This window comes from Mesocricetus auratus, unplaced genomic scaffold (genome assembly GCF_017639785.1).
Source record: "Mesocricetus auratus isolate SY011 unplaced genomic scaffold, BCM_Maur_2.0 Super-Scaffold_100014, whole genome shotgun sequence".
NCBI lineage: Eukaryota > Metazoa > Chordata > Mammalia > Rodentia > Cricetidae > Mesocricetus > Mesocricetus auratus.
Genome location: NW_024429197.1, coordinates 11,287,230 through 11,307,746, shown reverse-complemented (window position 1 = coordinate 11,307,746; position 20,517 = coordinate 11,287,230). Strand labels below are relative to the sequence as shown.

The following is a 20,517-nucleotide window of genomic DNA, read 5'->3' as shown; positions in this document are numbered from 1 at the left end:
AAGAAAGGACCTTAAATGCATTTATACTTGGTGGTGATGGGGAAGTCCTGTGTATATGTCAATAAAGCACTGTTGGCCAATGAGGGAAGCAAGATAGGTGGGACTAGGAGTCCACGAGGACTCTGGGAAGGAGAAACACAGGGTGTCACCATGTAGCGGCATAGGGGTAAGAAGTCCAGACCTTTTCTCCGGTAAGAGAAATACTTAGAATAACAATTATGGGGTAAATGCTTAAGTCAGAGATAGCCAGTAAGAAATCAAGCAAACGGCCAACAGCTTCATAATTAATACAGCGTCTTGTGTGTTATTTGAGGACTACAACGTGGCAGAGCCCAGGCGACTGGTGGGGAAAAACCAAAGCGGCTGGCAAGGAAAAGGCTTCTCTCAACATGGTGGGATATGTAGCTAAGTGGTAAAGTGTTTGTCATGTTTTGAGGATCTGAATCCAATTCCTGGCTTGGGGGGGTAGAGTGTGCTCCCATGAAAAGAGTGAAAAGATAGATAAGGTACAGAATGTAACAAAACTGTATCATATTTCTGAAAAATATCTACTTTAAGGAATATTAAAAAAAATCTTGGTTAGGTATAGTAGCATAGGCCTATAATTACAACATGCAGAAGGCTGAGAAAGGAGCATCAGGGGAGGGGGCATGGGAGACAGGATAAGGAGTGTGTACAAGAGGAAAGGGGAAAATGGTTTTTCCACCAGAAAGCAGATAATGTGTTGCAGGCCATGGAAGGGATATATATTCCAAACATGACCACATCCTGAAGTGGGGCAGGTGTTTACCTTCTAAGCCATATTACAAAGAGCCATACTAGTACTGCACATGTTTCCCTGTGAAATCTCTAAAGTCAAAGTCTATAAGATGGGAACAGAATGTTCCAGCCAGGTCTCAGCTGCGTAGTACATGAGTATTAAGAGAAGGCTCTCCACTGGGACACAAAATAAAGAGAAAACTGCACTCCCTGAGGTCAGCAAGGAACTCCCCAGGGGAAGGAGAATCTTTAGGAACAAAAGTCCTAACTACGATCTCCAATTACTCTGTCCTACATAGAGAAACTCTTTTAAAACCAAGTCTGGATGATTCGTTTTATTTAGTACGATAGAAAACTTTTTTCCTATCAAAACATAGTATTATTGAAAACCCAGGTCTGAGTCCAAAACCTGTATCCTTACTGGTTCCAACATCACATTGCCCTCAAAATACTGGCCAAGCATGGTGCACACCTTTAATCCCAGCACTCTGGAGGCAGAGGCAGGTGGATCTCTTTGAGTTTGAAGCCAGACTTGGTTGATACAGTGAGTTCCAAGACAGCCAGAGATACATAGAGAGACCCTGTCGCAAAAAAAACAAAAAACAACAACAAATGTATCCTCAAAGTATTATTAGAAAAGTATGGGGAAGAGTCATCCTAAGAAAACAAAGGAGAAGAAAGGAGGGAGAATTTCAACAAAGCAATACAAATTCTTTGTGGGACTGAAGATGGTTCAGTGGACAAGGTGTTTACCATGCAAGCATGAGGATCTGAGTTTGGATACCTAGAACCCATGTAAAAGAGAGGTGTGACAGCCACCAGTAATGTAAGCACAAGGCACAAGGAATCCCCAAGCTAGCTAGTTAAACCAACTGGAACTGGCTAGCTCTGGGTTCAAATGACTCTTCCTCAACAAATAAAGTAGAGAGTGATCAAAGAAGACAGCCAAAGTCAACTTTGGGCCTCTATACACATGTGGACAGACACCACACACACACACACACACACACACACACACACACACACACACACTCTCTCTCTCTCTCTCTCTCTCTCTCTCTCTCTCTCTCTCTCTCTCTCTCTCTCACTCAGAAACTTCATGGACCAATATCAAAGAAAAGTATTTGGCTGGGTGTAGTGATTGGCACATATTTTTGATCCCAACACTAGGGAGGCAGATGCAGGGAGATTTGTGAATTTGAGACCAGCGTGGTCTACACAGTAAATTCCAGATGGGTCAAGGCTACACAATGAGGTCCTGTCTAAAAAAAAGAAGAAAGGAAGGAAGGAAAGAGAGAGAGAGAGAGAGAGAGAGAGAGAGAGAGAGAGAGAATATTTTTTTTGGTTTTTACGAGACAGGGTTTCTCTGTATTGTTTTGGAGGCTAGAGAGAGAATATTTAGAGAGAGAGAATATTTAATTAGTTCAGGATCGCTGCAGGGTAGTGCTTGATTTATAGCTAGCATTCAATGTATGTTAGGAACAAGTAGAAAAATACTGTCTTAAGTGCTGTCCTTTAAGCTCAATAACAATGCTACTAAAACAGATATCCTAGAGTCAAAAAAAGTCCACATTTCCTTGTTGAAAGTTCCTCCAAACAGAAAAAAAACCAGGATTCGATGGCTCTAACATACCTGAGAGCAGGAACATAGCTTGGGGGCTGAGAGCCAGGCATCCTGCTCAGCTCAGCAAAGCCCTGAGTTTGAGACTCAGCACTATGAAGAAAGGCAGTCTCAGTTCTCTGTTTCAACTTAAAACAGGAACATAACACTTCTCCAAAATGTGTAGAAAGCAAAAGTATATGTACATTCCCGACTTGATTAAACTACATTTTTAAAAATATATACTTTATAAAAAGGAGGTACTATATCTTTCTAAAAAGATTCAAGACTCAAGATTTCATGTGGCCTGAGTAAAGGCTGTCTTGAAAACACCCTCTCAGAGCAAACCCCTTCCTGTTTTTCAAGTGTGTATGCTTACTTTCACATCTGCTTCAAAAGATAAAAGCAACAATGGGAACACCAACCACATAACTGTATCCTACCAACCCGGAAATGAAGCTATGAAGCCAGACTTGTTGTGAAATGGGTCTTTAAAATATTCGTGCACAGGCGAACACTCAAATGAAAGCTTAAAATTTTCAGTATGAGTTGGAATCAAATTCAAAGACCATCACTAAGTACTTCACATAGGATTAAGGATGTGGCTCACAGTAGGCTGCTTACTTAGCATGTGCCAACACCTCAAAAAAAAAAGTCACATACTTAACTTCCTACATTTAATTCATTTAATCATCATAACAACATTAAAGATATAGAATATCCCCATATTATAGAATGAATGTTACAGACATGAATTAACTTGCCCATGGCCACTACTTAAAGAGTAACACAACTAGAATTTAAAACAAAGCATTCCACCCCAAAGCCCATATTCTTTAACATCTACACTACATCTACAAAGTACCCAGCACAGAGCCTGGACCATATTAAGCAATCAATGAACACACGACATTATTTCCCTGGCATATAAATAGGCCCCAGTAAACACTGTTTGGATTAGGTTGAACCATGTAGATGAACCAGAATGTTAACACAGGTTGATTCTGCTTTTTCTGTAAGTATATGCCTTTCCATGACAGAGGCACTCCTACACCTCTGTGTATATGCCTAGTTAGTCCTACTAATACCAGATCATTAAACCCCTTTAGGGCAGGAGGATATCCTCTACATCCTTTTATGATCACATATATTCACAGGATCCTGCTCATCATAGATAATTAGTATGCAGTGAACGAATGAGTGTACCATTCCTCGTCTAGAAATCCTCCCAGGAACCCCCTCCCAAAGGGGTAACAAAGACATTAACAGAAAGTACTGAAAGGCTTACCCTTTCTCTTTCTACCTATGACATATCTGAACTCAACTCCAACCCTACATCATTCTGACTCTGTACTCACTGACTTACTGTCTCTCAAACACACCCAACATGGGAGGTGAGATAGTTCTGCCTGACAACCTGAGTTTGATCATGGGAAACCATGGTAGAGAGAACCTGACCTCTATACCCACACCATGGCATTTGCTGGTGTTTATGTACATTGCATACAACACACACACACACACACACACACACACACACACACACACACACACACGAAGTAAAACTGTAAAAACAACACTAAACAAGCTTAGTCCTTGTTCATGTTACCTACATTGGTGGTCCTCCAGATACTCCTTACTTCATTCAGAATTCTGCCTAACTGTCACCTTGTCGGAAAGGCTATCTGACTACTATGATCTTAAAATATTAACCCACCTACCTTACTCTTTGTTCTCTTACTCTGCTTTCCCCATTCCTCAGTAAAAATCCAATGCCTTATTTCTTATCCCTGACTTCCATACTTATCTGTACTCTCTCACTAAAATGTAGTCTATAAGCAAGGTATGGCAATAGGATTCTCCTATAATCCCAGCACTTGGTGCAACAGGCAGGATGTACCTCAAAGGTGGGCTACTTGTCTAGCATGCACACAATACCAGAGGTTTGTTTTTTGTTTTGTTTTGTTTTGTTTTGTTGGTTTTTCGAGACAGGGTTTCTCTGTGGCTTTGGAGGCTGTCCTGGAACTAGCTCTTGTAGACCAGGCTGGCCTCGAACTCACAGAGATCCGCCTGCCTCTGCCTCCCAAGTGCTGGGATTAAAGGCGTGCGCCACCAACGCCCGGCTGATACCAGAGGTTTGATCTTCAGCACCACATACACACAAAAAATAACAAAAACCAAGACAAATATCCCAGTGGTTAAGAGCACTGAGTTTAGCCCCCAGCATCCTTGTCAGACAGCTCACAACCACCTGTAAACCCAGCTTCAAAGAAAAAGACACCCTCATGGTACATCTTGAGACCATTTAGGCCCACATGTTAGGAACCCCAGGGCCTATGTTCTACTCAAAATAAAATATAATCCTGTAAAACTAATTTTAGGAACAAATCAGGGGGGAAAAATACAAAAAATCAGATTTAGCATAGGGAAACCTGTGTACTAGAACAGCAAAGGGAGCTCATTATCTTTCTTTTCTTTCCTAATTTAAATTTTCCAGATTCGTTTTTGAGAGCTAACAACACATATAAATCCCCAAGGATTCATAGATGCCTAAAACCAATGGGAAAGGGTAATTGGGAACAGGATATTTACAATGTCAAAGTTTCTCCACAAATGCTAAAAATGTACACCAACCACTACACAGAAATCTGTGGTTACCACTTTAAATAGGTGACCAGATTAGCAACACTAATTGTGGAACAGCCTGACATTATGAACTTCCTGATATGATTCAAAACAAAGAACATACCATGCAGAAGTCTTGCCAAAAATGTTGAACCTATGTCTAATCAAACCTACAGAGATAAATTTCTAGTTTATAGGAAACAAAGCAAATAGAAAAACAAATTAAACAAAACCTCAAGGGAACAATTGGGCAAATTCAGAATAGAACATTCTACAATCAGCTGGCACTAGGACACGTGTCAAAAGTTAATGACGGGCTGGGTGTACTGTCCTAGATTAAAGGAAATAAAGAGATATGATCAAATATTTACATTTAAAAATCTAATGAGGGCTGCTGAGATGGCTCAGTGGGTAAAGGCACTTGCATGCAAATCTGGCAACGTGAGTTCAATCCCTGGAAACTACATAAGGTGGAAAAAGGAGAGAACTGACTCCACAAAGTTGTCTTCTGGCCTCTCTATACATGCACACCATAAATATACACATCAACAATAAATAAAAAAATAAGTATAACTGGAGACATCTAAATTTGGACTGGGTATTGACTAATATTATGGAATACTGTTACTGTCTCGGGTATATAGCCATGTGTTATGTTTATGTAAGGTAATAGCTTAATTCTTCAGAAATGTACACCAAAATGTTTTTGTATAAATGTATAAAATGCCGTGACATCTTCAACTTACTTCCAAGAATTTGTCCTACAGAAGGACAGAGGAAGGAAGGAAGGAAGGAAGGAAGGAAGGAAGGAAGGAAGGAAGGAAGGGAAGGAAATATGAATCTAGAAACAGAATTACAACACAGATCATAAATCTTAATTATCCTGACATTCATATCATAGTAGGCACCCTATGCTATAAATCTAACTAATGCACTAAATGCTTTCTAGATGCTGACTGTCTTACTGTGGGTACCAGTATCATATGACATATCTAGCAAATATGCAAATGCTGCAAGAACTCAAAAGAACACCAATAAACCTTCAGAGACTAAAATATCTTTGGAATCATTTCCTTGCCCTAAGTACATCTCCTTTATCTACTTGGAAACAACTGACTTTTTTATACCTAACAAAATTATTGGAGACTATGGAAACATAAGATGCATGTGTTTTGCTTGTAAGGAGCACAGGGTATGATTTTAAAAATAAAATACTGCTTCTATTTCCCTGAAAAAGCTACTAATAGACTATGTGGATGTTCTCGCCTCCCAGAGCAATTGTGTTATTTTGAGTGTTGAGGATGCCAAGAAAGCTGGAAGATTTAAAAATAACCTAACAAAGAGCTCATTCCAATACCAGATGGAAAAAAATTACTCTAAAGACACATGTGTGGGAGGACATATATACAATATCATATGACACCATGCAAAAAAAGATGTATGTAATTACATAATACTATCAGGATTGGCAGGACTCTGCAGGTAGTAAGCTTACGACAGTGTCAAGTCTCTGAATCTTTTTTTAAAGGAGAGAATGGGCAAGACACAGCAAGTGGGTGGTAGAAAGGAAGGGAAAACGAAGGAGAAAGCCTTCACTGTAAGGCTGCCTTCATGTCCCTCTTGCATGCTGAGAGGGTTGCCAGGTAAAATTTGAGGGCTTAAATCCTTGGAGACCTTGACTGTTCTGCTTGTGTGCCCATATGGCCAGAAACTGAGGGGGCGGGAGGGGGTGAATATCAACAACATGTACTAGTGCATTACCAAGGTGAAATGTCTTTCACCAGAATACATGTAGTACTCCAAACCAGCAAATTAAAACATATACTTACAGAGAAACCCTGTCTCAAAAAAACAAAGCAAAAAATAAAAAGTAAAACACATACTTGACACACAAGTCAAAATAGCATTGCTTTATAAAGCGATATACTCAAACACACTCAAGATTTCACTGTGCCGCTTTTATACGACATATCTAGCAAATAAGCAAATGCTGCGAGGCTGGGGAGACGGCTCCCTGGTTAAAGCCCATAAGCGTAAGGACCTGAGTTTGGATCCTGAGAACTCACACAAATGCCATAGTAGAGAGTAAATTATAAAGCAGCTACTGATTATTTCCCATTCTATTTTAAAAACAAACTCATAGTCATAGCCCTTACCCATTTCATCAAGCAATCTTTCCCCTTCAAATTCACTCTGCCAAAATTCTTGTAACCATGCCAAGTCACATAGCTAAAAAGCAATTCTAATCTTTATACAGAAATCACACTGGGAATCAAGAATGACTGGCAAGAGCCTAGATTAACTGAAAGGAAGTGACTCAGAATCCATAGCCACAGAAGGTAAAGAATCCAATAAACAATCAAAGTTTAATCCACAAGGATTTTTAACTTGGACATAATAAAGACACAACTGAAAACAGGACTAATTTTCATAAACAAAATAGAATAAAAATAGAAAAATGGGCTGAAGAGATGTCTCAGCAGTTAAGAACACTGGCTATTCTTACAGTGGACTGTGGGTCAGTTTCCAGCACCCATTCAGCAGCTCACAACACATATTACTCCAGGTCCAGGGGATCCAATGCCTCTTCTGGCCCTAGTGGGCACCAGGTATACATATGGTACATGCAGGCAAACACTCATAGACATAAAAGTGAATATGAAGCTAGAAGTTCTATAATGAAAGGACAGTAAATGCAAAAATCTGATTGTAAAGAGAAAGGAAATATTTGAACATCACACTTCGAATTTCCCCATTCAGGCTGCATATTTATTTTCATTTACTTTGGGGGATATTGATGGCAAATAAGTTAGCGCTATTAAAATCCTCTTGAGCCATTCTAGCATTATCCTAGTCACAGAGTGTTTTTCTTATTCTCAGATAATTACCTATGTTTCTGAACACTTCAAGATGTTTGAAATCTTATTTAAATAGATTTAATTCAAGTCAGGCAATGGTGGCGCACGCCTTTAGTCCCAGCACTCAAGAGGCAGAGGCAGGTGGATTTCTGTGAGTTTGAGGCCAGCCTGGTCTACAGAGTGAGTTCCAGGAAAGCCAAGGCTACACAGAGAAACCCTGTCTCAAAAATACAAAACAAAACAAACACTCTTAGGCATATATCCAAAAGATGCCCATTCATACAACAAGGATGTCTGTTCCACTATGTTCATAGCAGCATTATTTGTAATAGCCAGGACTTGGAAGCAACCTAGATGCCCCTCAACTGAAGAGTAGATAGAGAAAATGTGGTACATTCACACAATGGAATACTATTCAGCAGAAAAAAACAATGGAATCCTGAAATTTGCAGGCAAATGGATGGCACCATCCTGAGTGAGGTAACCCAGTCACAAAAAGAGAAACATGGCATGTACTCTCTCATATATGGATTTTAGACATAGATCTAGGGAGTGCCAGCCTACAATCCCATGGCCAGAGAGTCTGGGAAACAGAACCTTCATTCAGTGGCTGATGGACGCAGAGGCAGACTCCCACAGCTAAGCACTGAGCTGAACTCATGAAATCCAGTGACAGAGAGGGAGGACTGATGACCAAAGGGGTTAAGACTGGGCTGGTTTAACCCCCAGAAACCGCTGACCTGACAAGGGTTAGCTCTTGAATCCCAGAATGATGCCTGGGAATCCTGATCAAGACCCCATGAATGTGGGTTGTCAGTGAGGAGGCCTAGGTAATCTATTGAGCCTTGGGTAGTAGAACAGTATTTATCCCAGGTATACAAATGGACTTTGGGCTCCCATCCAACAATGAGAGATATACTCTCACCCTGGACTCTTGGGGGAGGGTCTAGGCCCTGCCCTGGATGAAATGACAGACTATGGACACCCCCATGGAGCCCTTACCCTCCCTGAGGAATGAGGGGATACTGGGGGGGGGGTTGGGAGGGCATGGGAGGAGGTGAGGGAAAGGGAGAGGGACCTGGAATTGACATGTGAAGCAACCTTGTTTCTAATTTACATTTTAAAAAAACTCAGGAAATAAGTGAAAACAAACCTTAATCATAATCTGACTCTCCCACCACACTCTCCTAAAACTAGTATTTGAAGCATCTGCAAGATTGCTCTAAATGAGATCATTACTCGTTCTCTCCTTCCCTAATGCCTCTAAATTCTGAACAGTACTCACTGCTAGTTTTTCCTTTATCCTTCTCACTGTGCATTCATCAAATAGCAGCAGAGGAAACCAAAATACTAATCTAACTCAGTGTGCTCTCCAGAGTATCTGTTATACTGCATTTTACCTAACACACCATGAACTCGCTCATAAAAAGAGCACATAGTAAAGCCACAGTGTAGGTGACACATCGAGAACTATAACAAAAAATAACCCATATTATTTGGCATCCAGCTTTCCCTCTAGCTAAAAGCTATCATAAACACAGAAATTACCTTCTAGTAATTCTGGATTATTTCATAAATAATGTCTGTAATTGATAAATACAGGGGAATTGTTGCAAAATGTTCATCTTTGCAGATTTTAGTCAGAGAAAAAAAGCAAAGTTGTTCATAAGAAAAAAGTAGTTGAAATTAATTATTGCTTGGTTCACAAACTAAGGTGACTGTCATGCACAGGCAATCGGAAGAAAAGCAAGTCCTTCAGAGGTGGTGATGAATCTGAAAATGCACTTGACAAAACATGAGCCTAGTAAGACTCTTGGAAAACTATGCTGTCAGCACTAGCAGCGAGCACCAGCCTGCTTCTTAGAAAACAAGGAAACAGACTGTGATCTAAACTTAATGCTACTTTTGATTTCAGAACCAAACTCAGGCCCTGATGGCCACTCATATTTCAAAGCTATGAAATTGGGTCATGACCATCAATTTTGTACATTCAAAAATAATGAGAGCTGGGCAGTGGTGGTGCACATCTTTAATCCCAGCACTCGGGAGGCAGAGGCAGAGGCAGGAGGATCTCTGTTAGTTTGAGACCAGCCTGGCCTACAAAGCTAGTTCCAGAACAACCCAATCTGTTACACAGAGAGAAAACCTGTCTCAAAAAAAAAAAGAGAGAGAAGTGGGGGAGGTTGGTTAGGCTGAGGTCAAGGATCAGCAATTCAAGGCCACTATGGGCAACATACTGAGTTTGAGATCAGCCTGAACTATGCAACCATACCCTGTTTCAAAACAGACAGCTACATACACTGACTTACCATGAACTAAGTAATGAAATAATGGAAAGCTAGATACTTAATTTTCAATTTCATTAAAGCTGAGCCAGGTGTGATGGCACACACATTTTCATGATCCCAGTATTGGGAAGCTGAGGCAGAAATATCTTTAAGTTGAGGCTAGACTGAACTACATAGCAAGACTGTCTTTAAAAGAAGAAGAAAGAAAAGGAGGCTGGAGAGATGGTTCAGCAGTTAAGTGCTCTGGCTGCTCCTGAAAAGGAGCTGGGTTCAATTTCCAGCAACCATATGGTAGCTCACAACAGTAACTCCAGTTCCAAGGGATTTGATGCCCTCTTGTAGCCTCCACAAGCAACATGCATATACTTGCATAAATGTACATGCAGCCAAAACACCCATACACACAAATAAATTTTTAAATAAAAGTTGGGGTTGGAGATTTGGCTTACTAGTAGAGCACTTGCCTAGCATGCACAAGGCATTGGGCTTGGTCCTCAGCTTTGAAAAATAAAATAAAATTTTAAAAGGCCAATGAAAAGGGGGGTGGAGAGATGGCTCAGTGGTTAAGAGCACTGACTGCTCTTTCAGAGGACCCAGGTTCTATTCCTAGCACCCAGCTCACAACTGGCAGCTTCACACAGACATACATGCAGGCAAAACATCAACACACATAAAGTAAAATATTTTTTAAAAAGAAAAAGACCAATGAAAATTTAACTCAAGCAGAACACAAGAAAGTACCCATTTGGTATAGAATACTGGTATGATGCTGAGAGAATTTTAGTGAGGTCTACAGATTTTAAGTATTTATTTCTAATCCTGAACTCAATTACATAGTTGGGGGAGTATGGTTTCATTAGTAGAAAAATTAGGTTAGTGTGCTGAGCCTGGGACCAACATTGGCTTTTTAAATGTCAAAGACATACAATACTTCTATCCCCAGGCATCTGAACAATAGCTATCTCTGGCTTAGTCATAAACTTATAAAAAGCACTGAATTAGCATTTTGATTCCAAAGCAATCTGATAGTCAACTATTAAATCCATTTTTTTTCTTTGTGATATTGAGGAATCAAGCTTAGGGCCTCACCTAATCTAGGCAAGCATTCTCTGGTTATCATTTATTGAGTGCTTACTGGGTGCCTGATATTTATTATGGGCTCTACATAGTTTATACTAACACTTCAAGAAACTAAGAGTTTACAGCTGGCAAAGAATTTATTGTCTTCAATTTACAGACAAGGAAAGTTGCCAGCTGCAGTGTCAAAAGCCTTCAATTCCAGCACTCAAGAGGAAGAGACAGGAGATCTAAGTTCGAGGCCAGTCTGGTCTACATAGTGAGTTCCATATAGCCATAGCTAAGTTCTGTGTAGCCAGAGCTACATAGAGTACCTGTCTCGAAAAACAAAAGGAGAAAAAAAGAGAAGGTAAGGAAAGTGAAGAGTGCATACGTCTTCAAAAAGCAGTAAAAGTAAGATGAGAAGAATTACATTAAGGGTAGGTATATCCTGCTTGCATCAAACCAACTGAAATTTTTTACCAGATTAAAAACAGGGAAAACAGTAGTGAGCAACTCTATCTAAGGCAGTAGATCCCCCAAGAGTGCAGAGGCCCAGTATAATAGCACTCAAGACACAAATGTAACCATATCTTGCAATTTTCCCTAAAAACAGAAGGAACGAAACAGTACACTCAGACTACCAAAATTAAAGGGGGGGGTGTCTCAGCATCTCTGAAAAACATTTTTTAAAAAGTCTCCACAGACTAGTTATTTATGGTAGGGTACAATTCGCGGAACAACAGGACAGACAATTGCTGTCGTGTGACCCAAAGACAGCCCGTCAACGATTTGTTTCATGCAAGATCACTGTCTCTCTGCAGAGAATGCCAAAGCCCGGGGAGGATGGCCCCGTTTGGGCTGAAGCTCCCTCCAGGAGGATCCTGCCTGGTGATGAAATCAGAGGGTGAGCCTAGCTCCACAGGTACAGGCAGCCCAGCAAGCCAGGGAAAGATTTCCAAGCCGACAGATGCGCGAACTGAAAAAGGAGGTCACGGAGCTGAGAGAATAGCTTTAACCCTTGGCTCGCTGGGACCCCTGCGGATTACGAAGCAAGGCACCGGATCCAGAGCGCTCTGAGATGTGATTTGATTTTTTTTTTTAAGATGCAGGCTCTATGGCGGGAAGGCCTGGGAGCGCTGCGAAGCTCCCCACGCCCTCGGATGCCGCCCGACTTGTCCGGTCTGCCCAGCTTCCTCTGTCACGAGGAACTCGCTCCGCTGCACAGCGGCACCCCGCACCTTCGCTGGCCGAGGCACCGCTGCCCACCTGGTTTCCTGTCGGGGCTCCCGCCCACCGCACGGTGACTGACAGGCCAGCACGGACCGAGGACCCCTCCACACGAAGACACCCCACGCTTAACTTTGAGACGCGGCCCGGTGCGCTGTCCCCCCTCCCCGCGCTCTCCTCAGCAGCGCCGCGGCCGCCGCACCCCCTCCCACCCGGCTCCTCAGGCCGCGTCCTGCCTCAAGCCCCCGGCTCCCCGCGTGAGCCCGCGCCCCGGCTCCCGGGCCTGCAGGGGGGGCTGGAGACAAAGGCTTCGGCGGCGGCGGTGCCGCGGCCGCCCGGACCGTCCCCTCGGGGCCAGCGCCGCGCCCCCACCGGCTCGCGCGCGCGGTCGCGTCGCCTCGCCGCGCCTCACCCGGGGCTCCTGGCCGGGGCTCCGGCGACAGCCGCAGCTTCAGCCCGATGAACAATGGCAGGAGGCGGCGGCGGCGGCGGTGTCCGAGGCTCCGGCCCTCTGCGGCTCGCGGGCTGGCGGGCTGCAAGCTGGCTGACTAAACCCGCCGGCGGAGGGAGGGAGGGAGCGAGGGAGCGAGCGAGCGAGCGAGCCAGCAGCCCCGGCGCGCGCCCTCCCGCCTTTCCTCAGCGAGCTGAGGCCGGCGCGGCCCGCGGCCCGCCCGCGCCCCTCCCCCCCGGCTCGCCACAACATTGTAGTAAATTCCTATTGGGCCGAGCGGGAGGGAAGGAGGGGGCCGGGCCCGCGGCCCGCCAGCGCATTGGCTGAGGCCCTCTTCGGGCTCCCGCGTCTTACCTCCCCCTCCCCTAGAGCGGCAAGGAGAGGGGAGGGGAAGGAAAAAAGAAGGAGGGGGGACCGACAAGGGTCTGGCTGCTGTGCGCACGCGCAAGTCGAACCCTGTCTGGAGCTTGAGACCCGGGCTTCTGGACTCCAGAAGCACCCGTGTGGAGAGTGAGGCAAGTAGTGGCCCGAGCGCAGGTGAGACCTGTCCTCCTCACGGGGGTCCCGGGAAGAAGCCGCGATCTGAGGGCCTCAGGAAAAGCAGAATCCACATAGATGCTGCTGAGTTGACCAGACTGCCCCAAAAGAATGCCCCCCCCATGCCTTTAGTAACCTCAGGTAAGTCACTCCGCTCCTCTGAGCCTCAGTTTACCATCTAATAGCTTAACCATCTCCAGGCTCCCTTCCAAGCTTGACACTCAATAAGACTTTACGTCTCCTGGCAGCTATGTAAGACCTGAAGTGGAATCTTAAGTGCTGAGACCAACCCAAGATTCCACCTGTCTTCTGTCTTCATTTAAGATTCTTCTATTTCTGCCAGGCATCCACAAAATTATTATTATTTTTTTAAATCTAGGTAGCTTCCACGGTGGGGTCTCCAGATGAATTTAGGGTTGCTCTGAGAAGTGCACACGAGTGCGTTTCTCTATAGAAGTTTCAGAGGCTGCTTGACCCTTCCACTCCCTGCCAAGCTGATGTCTGAACAGGGCTGCTTCCCCGCAGAGCAGAAAGAGGGTTCCATTGTAAGCACATACTTAGAAGATAAAACAGGTCCTGCTATTTCGTTTTGGAGATGAGGAAACCAAAGTAGAGAGGCTTAGCCCTGCCGGGATCAGAAACCAAGCAATGTAGCATCAGAGCCGGCACATGCCAGCTAGACTGCCTACTGCGGTAAGAATGAAAGCGGGTTCGCAATCTCAGCTCAGCCTCTGGATCCAGTGCTCAGTCTCAGCCCTCCCTAATCATTTGACCTCCTTTTGTGCCTGCTCTCTGAGCCCATAAAAGACAGAATAAAGGCTGGGAGCGGTGGTACATGCCTGTCACCCTACCACTTGGGAAGTGACGGCAGGAGTAACACAAATCCAAGGCTAGCCTCCACTGCACAGTAAGTTTGAGGCCAGCCTGGGCTACATGAAACTATATCTCATAAAAGAGGAGGGAAGACAACAGTCCCACCTGATAAAGTTACTGTATCAATTTATTAAAATATGTACAGGACTCCAACAATGCCTAGGACATAGCAAAATCTCAGTTTATTAATTATACTACTACTTAGAGACTAAAATATCGACTAAGAAGCACACAGCAGACAGATAAACACTCAGCTATTGCTGGTTCTGAGCACATTTCTATGTCATAAACACTTGAGAACCACCTGACTACCAAAAACAATCCATTCACAAAGCCTTCCTCTGTTCTTGGTTTTAGTTTTGGTTTTTGTTTTGTTTTGTTTTTTGGTATTTTTGAGACAGGGTTTCTCTGTGTAACCCTGGCTGTCCTGGAACTCACTGTGTAGACCAGGTTGGCCAGGAACTCAGAGATCCACCTGCCTCTGCCTTCCAAGTGCTGAAGTGAAAGGCACAGGCAGACCACAGTGCCTGGCTTCCTTCCTCTGCTTTAATCACAGCACTTTTTATAGCGATTACCCCTGCAGCCTGTCTTCTACCTGTGATGACTAGGTGAACCTCTCAAACTGTTGCATTCTGGACCCAGGAGACTGCAAGCTGGAGAGGACGGGGACATTGTCCTTGTTTGTTGCACAGAGTGATACTGACATAGTAAATATTTATTGAACCAGTGAATGGACTGTCCTCACTTTATTAATAAGGGACTCAAACAATTTAAGTGATTTGGGCCAAGGAGCACCCCTTCTTAAATACCCTGGTTCCCTGCTTTGAGCCCTTCAGACTCAGCTGTGCCTTTGATTGGACAGTTCCAGTGCTCCCAAGTCTGGGCCTCAAAGGCTTCCTCTGCCTCTCAGACAGGGAAATCTGGTACCATGAAGGATAGTACTGAAAATCCATCACCAGACAGATTATTTCCTCTACTACCATGTTAACCAGGAAATTCAGACTCATGAAGCTAAATGCTCTGTATGCTAGTCAATGGCACATCATATTTAAGGATGCTTATAGTATTTTTAGTGTTTAGTAACCATAGCCTTGAAAAGAAGTATAGGGCTTAGGCTAGCAGAAACAAGGTAGGCAAAAATCACTCCTAAATTCATAGTGTCGTACAACCCCACACCAAAATCTGTTGGTCTCTAAGTCTGCTGGGTGGTGGTGGCACATGCCTTTGATCCCAGCACTCAAGAGCAGAGACAGGCAGATCTCTGTGAGTTCAAGACCAGCCTGGCCTACAGAGTGAGTTCCAGGACAGCTAGGGCTATTACACAGAGAAACCCTGTCTCGCAAAACCAAAGAAAGAAAGGAGGAGAGAGGGAGGGAGGAACAGAGGAAGGGAGGAAAAGATCTCTAAGTCATGAATTCCCATGTTGGCTTTTCATTCTTAGCCTGGAAGTGAAAGCATCTACCATATATATATATATATATATATATATATATATATATATATGTATATATATGTATATATCTGTACATGAGCGATTTTCTTGTTATTCTACACCATCACCTGTTATGTGTCTTATCTCTTGAGTATGGTTGAGCTCAACCAATAATGAGGACTAGAGCTATAAATAGCATCTACTCAGAAGACAAAGAAACTAGCCTTACTCCTGGGCCCATCTGCTGAGCCAGACAGCCAGTCCCAGCTCATCCTGCAGAGGCTCCCATCGGGTACCAAGGGTAAAGGTCCCAAGCACCATCTCTGAGGCTAATTTCCTAGGCAGAAACACTTTTGGCTTCATGCTTACATCTGGGAGGTGGCTGTGCCATGCTCCAAGGCCCAGGAAGGGTCCCTCAGGACCATCTATGCCGTCTGCCAGCTGAGCCCCATCACTACCTCCCCATTACAGCCCTGCGCCTTTCTAGGGAATATAGACCCCGCTAGCTGTTAGCCCCAGGAGCAGTCAAGAGCTCTAAGAGAAAAAAGAAAAGAAAAGAAAGCATGAAAGGGTCTTAATCCTTCCCCAATGCAAACTGAGCTCCAACAAACACACACACCAGCTGCATGAAACAGGATGAAATGAGATAGTGAAATTAGGTGGTGACCAGTGGAGAGAGTCAGGGAGGAGAGATGAGGTCACCAGTGACCTAGAAGAGACGAGATTGGAAGAGGGAGGGGGGACAATTTGAATCTGACCCATGCTCAAATCTGGGACAGGGGTGGATTAGGGACACAGCTGGCCTGAAACCCCAGTGATAGGGCTCATGGAGAATGTTCATCTGTTGTGGCGGGCTTTGAAAATCTGGGCACGTCAGCAAAATGTTCTGAACAGTCATTACAGTGTAAAAACCAGCCCTAGCACCAAACGCACAGAGAGAGCAAAACATGCCTCCCATATTCTCCTTGCCATCAAACTTACACTATGTTATTTTATTTGAAACTAGGGGCTCACTTATGTGAGGCAACCATCTGGCCACTGAGATAGGGTCTCACTCTATAGGCCACGTTGGCCTATAACATGAAGCAACTCTCCTGTCTTAGCCTCCAAAGTTGCTACGAGTACAAGCCTGGCTATCTTAGACCTTGTAAACGCAAATGATTAATCAAACAAACTATACTGGCATGGGAATTACTATTAATGCAAAAGGAATGTCTTTCTAAGGGAATATTTTTATTAGGAGTACTTGAATTTTAGAAAATACAGTTAAGAATAAATATGGTTAAATTAAAAATATAAATCAACGTATCACCCAATCGGAAATGTAACTACTACAAGGTTCTGTCCAATGTAAGACTTTCCCTATGAAGACCTTTCACATAGGTGCACACACATATTTATACAAGCACACATTTTTTCACTTATACAAATTAAATAACAAGAAATTGCTGACTTTAAGGTTAAAAATTACTAAATATCACCAACTTCATATGGCTCAGCCTAATGTGTTCTTGTTTTTTGTGTGTAGCACTCACCCATGCTTCCTGTCTTTCCACCTTTGTCTTGTTTTGTTAAGACATAGTGTCTCACTGGCCCGAACTCTCTGTTCTGGGTAGATGCACTGTCCAGTGAGCCCCTGGAATCCACTTGTCTCTACCTTTGACTACCTCCATCCCCCAGCACTGAGATTACAAATACACCACCACATCCCAGCTTTTACATGGGTGTGGAGATCAAACTCAGGTCCACATACAGATATGGCAAGCACTTTACCCACTGGACATCTCCTCGGCCCAAAGTATTTTTGGTTTTGGTGTTTTTGAGACTTGGTCTCCCTATGTAGCCCTGACTGGTGCTCACAGAGTGTCACAGAGATCTGCTCTGTCTCCTGAGTGCAGGGCAGAGAGAGTTGATTTTTCTTTGTTTGCTCATTTATTTTAAAATGTATTGTTTGGAGATGACTTTTCACTTCACAATAGATTGCAAACATTCAAATCATCATTTTTTAACAATGCTATAATTGTATATATATAATTGTATATGTGTAATATATATATACATATATATATGTGTGTGTGTGTAACAATGTTCTGTAATTTACTTAACCCTCTTGTGGTAAAGTTAGGTTGCTTCCCTTCTTCTTCTCTTATAAATGATGTTCAACAACTATCCCTTTATGTAAACCGTACCTGTGATTATCTTTTAAGGGTACATTAAACATAGCTTGTTATTTCTTTTAATTAAAGCACATAAACCTGCTGTTCCCATAATTTCTGAAACAAAGGCAAAAGAAGCTAGCAGATACAACACTTTTGTATAATACCTTGCCTTCTGTTTTCAAAACACAAAGCACGTTTTTTACCTCTTCTACAGAATGTACTTTTCTTATAGAAACTTCTCTTAATTCTTATTAAAACTTCTCTTAAGTGGCTGGAGAGATGGCTCAAGTGGTTAAGACACTTACTGTTCTTGCAGAACAAACCCTGTAACTCCAGCTCCAAGGGATCCAGTGCCCTCTTCTGGCCTCTGCAGGTACCTGCATTCATTTGCACATACCCACACACATACACATGCACATAATTAAAAAATAATAAATCTCAGGCTAGAGAGGTGATTCAGTGGTTCAGAGCACTTGCGGCTCTTGCAGAGGTCTTGGATTCAGTTGCCAGCACCTCCATGGCTGCTCACAAACTCCAGTTCCAAGAGACCTGCTGCTCTCTTCAGAACACCTCAGACACCAGGCATGCATACATACATGAATGCAAAACGCTTATACACATATAAATTTTTAATCTAATAAAATAAATCTTTTTTAAAATCCTCTTTAAAAGTTTTCTATATCCGAGAGTGGTGACACACGCCTTTAATCTTAGCACTCAGGAGACAGAGGCAGGTGGATCTCTGTGAGTTTGAGGCCAACCTGGTCTACAGAGCAAGTTCAAGGACAGCTAGGGCTACACAGAAAATCCTTGTCTAGGAAAACAAATCACACTTTAAAACATAATACAATCTGAATAAATACTGATTTGGAGGAGCTTGGGGGACCACACTGGCCTCAAACTTACAGGGATCCTCTGGCCTCTGTCTTCTGAGTACTAGAATTACAAGCATATGCCACCACAACCTCAGCTAGATATACTGATTTGATCTTTACATGCTGAGGAATGATGGGGGGGATATTAAAAGCCCTTGTTTTCTGTAACTAAACCAGAATGTTTCTATAAGAACAGAAAAATTGTCGGGTGGTAGTGGTGCATGCCTTTAATCCCAGCACTTGGAAGGAAGAGGCAGGCAAATCTCTGTGAGTTGGAGACCAGCCTGGTCTACAAGAACTAGTTTCAGGACAGGCTCCAAAGCTATATAAGGAAACCTTGTCTCAAAAAACCAAATAAAATAAAATAATAATAATAATAATAGAAAACTTGGTATGCTGCAGTTTATTACAGTTTATCAAGGCTGAGCCCAGGTGTCTCAGGAGGCACTCCCTGGCATCGCATGGGCACAGTAACCCTGTCAGATGTTTGGAGCCAAGGCTATGGTGAAGTCTCACACTGCAACACAGGTAAGTAATGCCAACAACACTCCAATTCCCGGTGCATCTGATTTTGAAACTGATTTTTTGGTTGTTAAGATTCAGACATCTCCTACCATTGCCAAAGTTTTCATGATACCCATTTAATCACACAGTCATATCTGGGGTTGCAATGCACAGTTTTAGGAGTCCTGTTAAAGGAAGACAATAAGATGGTTTAGCAGATATAGGTGCTTGCTACCAGGTCTCTGAGTTTGATCCCCAGCACCCATATGGTAGAAGTAAAGAACTCCCACAAGTTGTCCTCTGCCCTACACACACACACACACACACACACACACACACACAAATAAATAGGGTTTTTAAAAGCCCTGCTTTAGGTTCACCTATTTTTTTTTTATTTTTTCCCCTTTATCCATATATTTTTACATGCAGGTGATTACCAGAAAGAATCATTGGTCTTGTTCAAGGCCCCTGATCTCTGCTACTCCCTCTTCTGGGCCCACACTGGGACTCTTCCTGAGCACCCTGTTGCTGCCCTGTGTCCAGAAGATCCTGTAGCCCTGGGTCCACAGAACTGACCCCTGCTACCCTCCATGCTCTAGCTGATCACAGATGGGGTGGTTACTGTGGTGAGCCAACACATAGCCCTGGCTCTGAGGCTGGGTAGTTGGTCAGTCCACCAGCTCTCCCCTGTCCTCAACACCAGGATGGGCTCTCCAGCATTGCCCTGGCTAGTTCACCCCTTGCAGTGATGAGCAAGAGGCAGGGCCAGGTCTCTGGCTTTCATGTCCTCAGGGGTTGGTCTTCCCATACCTACACCTTCAAGGCCAGCTCTACTGTATTTCCCAAGCAAGGTGTAGGAACTGACTGCAGTTGATGGGGTCAGGGACAGTTCTCCCTTTCTTATGACCTCAGGGACAGCTCTCCCATCTGCCTCAGGCATTGATGGGGGTGGGCATCTTTCCCCAGCCCATGCCCCCACAAGAGGGGTGAGTAATGGGACAGCTCTCCCATGGTCACGACTTAGGCTGGCTCACCCACACCTGTTCTTAATCAGGCCTTTAGAACCACCAAGCCCAAGCTACTAACTTTTGAGCATTTTGAGAAACAGACTCAAGGACTACAACACATTTGCCGAGGTCACACCGCACAATAATGCCCAAGTCCAAGCTTGAACTCACATTTTTCCAACCCTTACAACAGGTCTCTGCTCACAGCTTTTTTTTTTCTTTCTCTTTTTTTTTTTGTTTTTTATTTTTGTTTTGTTTTGTTT

At 43.5% G+C, this 20,517-nt stretch overlaps 1 protein-coding gene across 2 annotated transcripts in view; it reads right to left on the bottom strand.

Annotated features, from left to right (window-relative positions):
• The window catches only part of Epb41 (erythrocyte membrane protein band 4.1), a 151,937-nt gene that overhangs the window by 114,523 nt on the left and 16,897 nt on the right, over window positions 1-20,517 (bottom strand). The window contains exon 1 of one of the 2 annotated variants that reach the window (XM_040756464.1): window positions 12,829-13,049. The exons of the other annotated variant lie outside the window; for it this stretch is intronic. The gene's annotated coding sequence lies outside the window, so the exon portion shown is untranslated. Of the gene's footprint in view, window positions 1-12,828; window positions 13,050-20,517 lie in introns of those variants that run through there. 2 annotated transcript variants of the gene reach the window in all.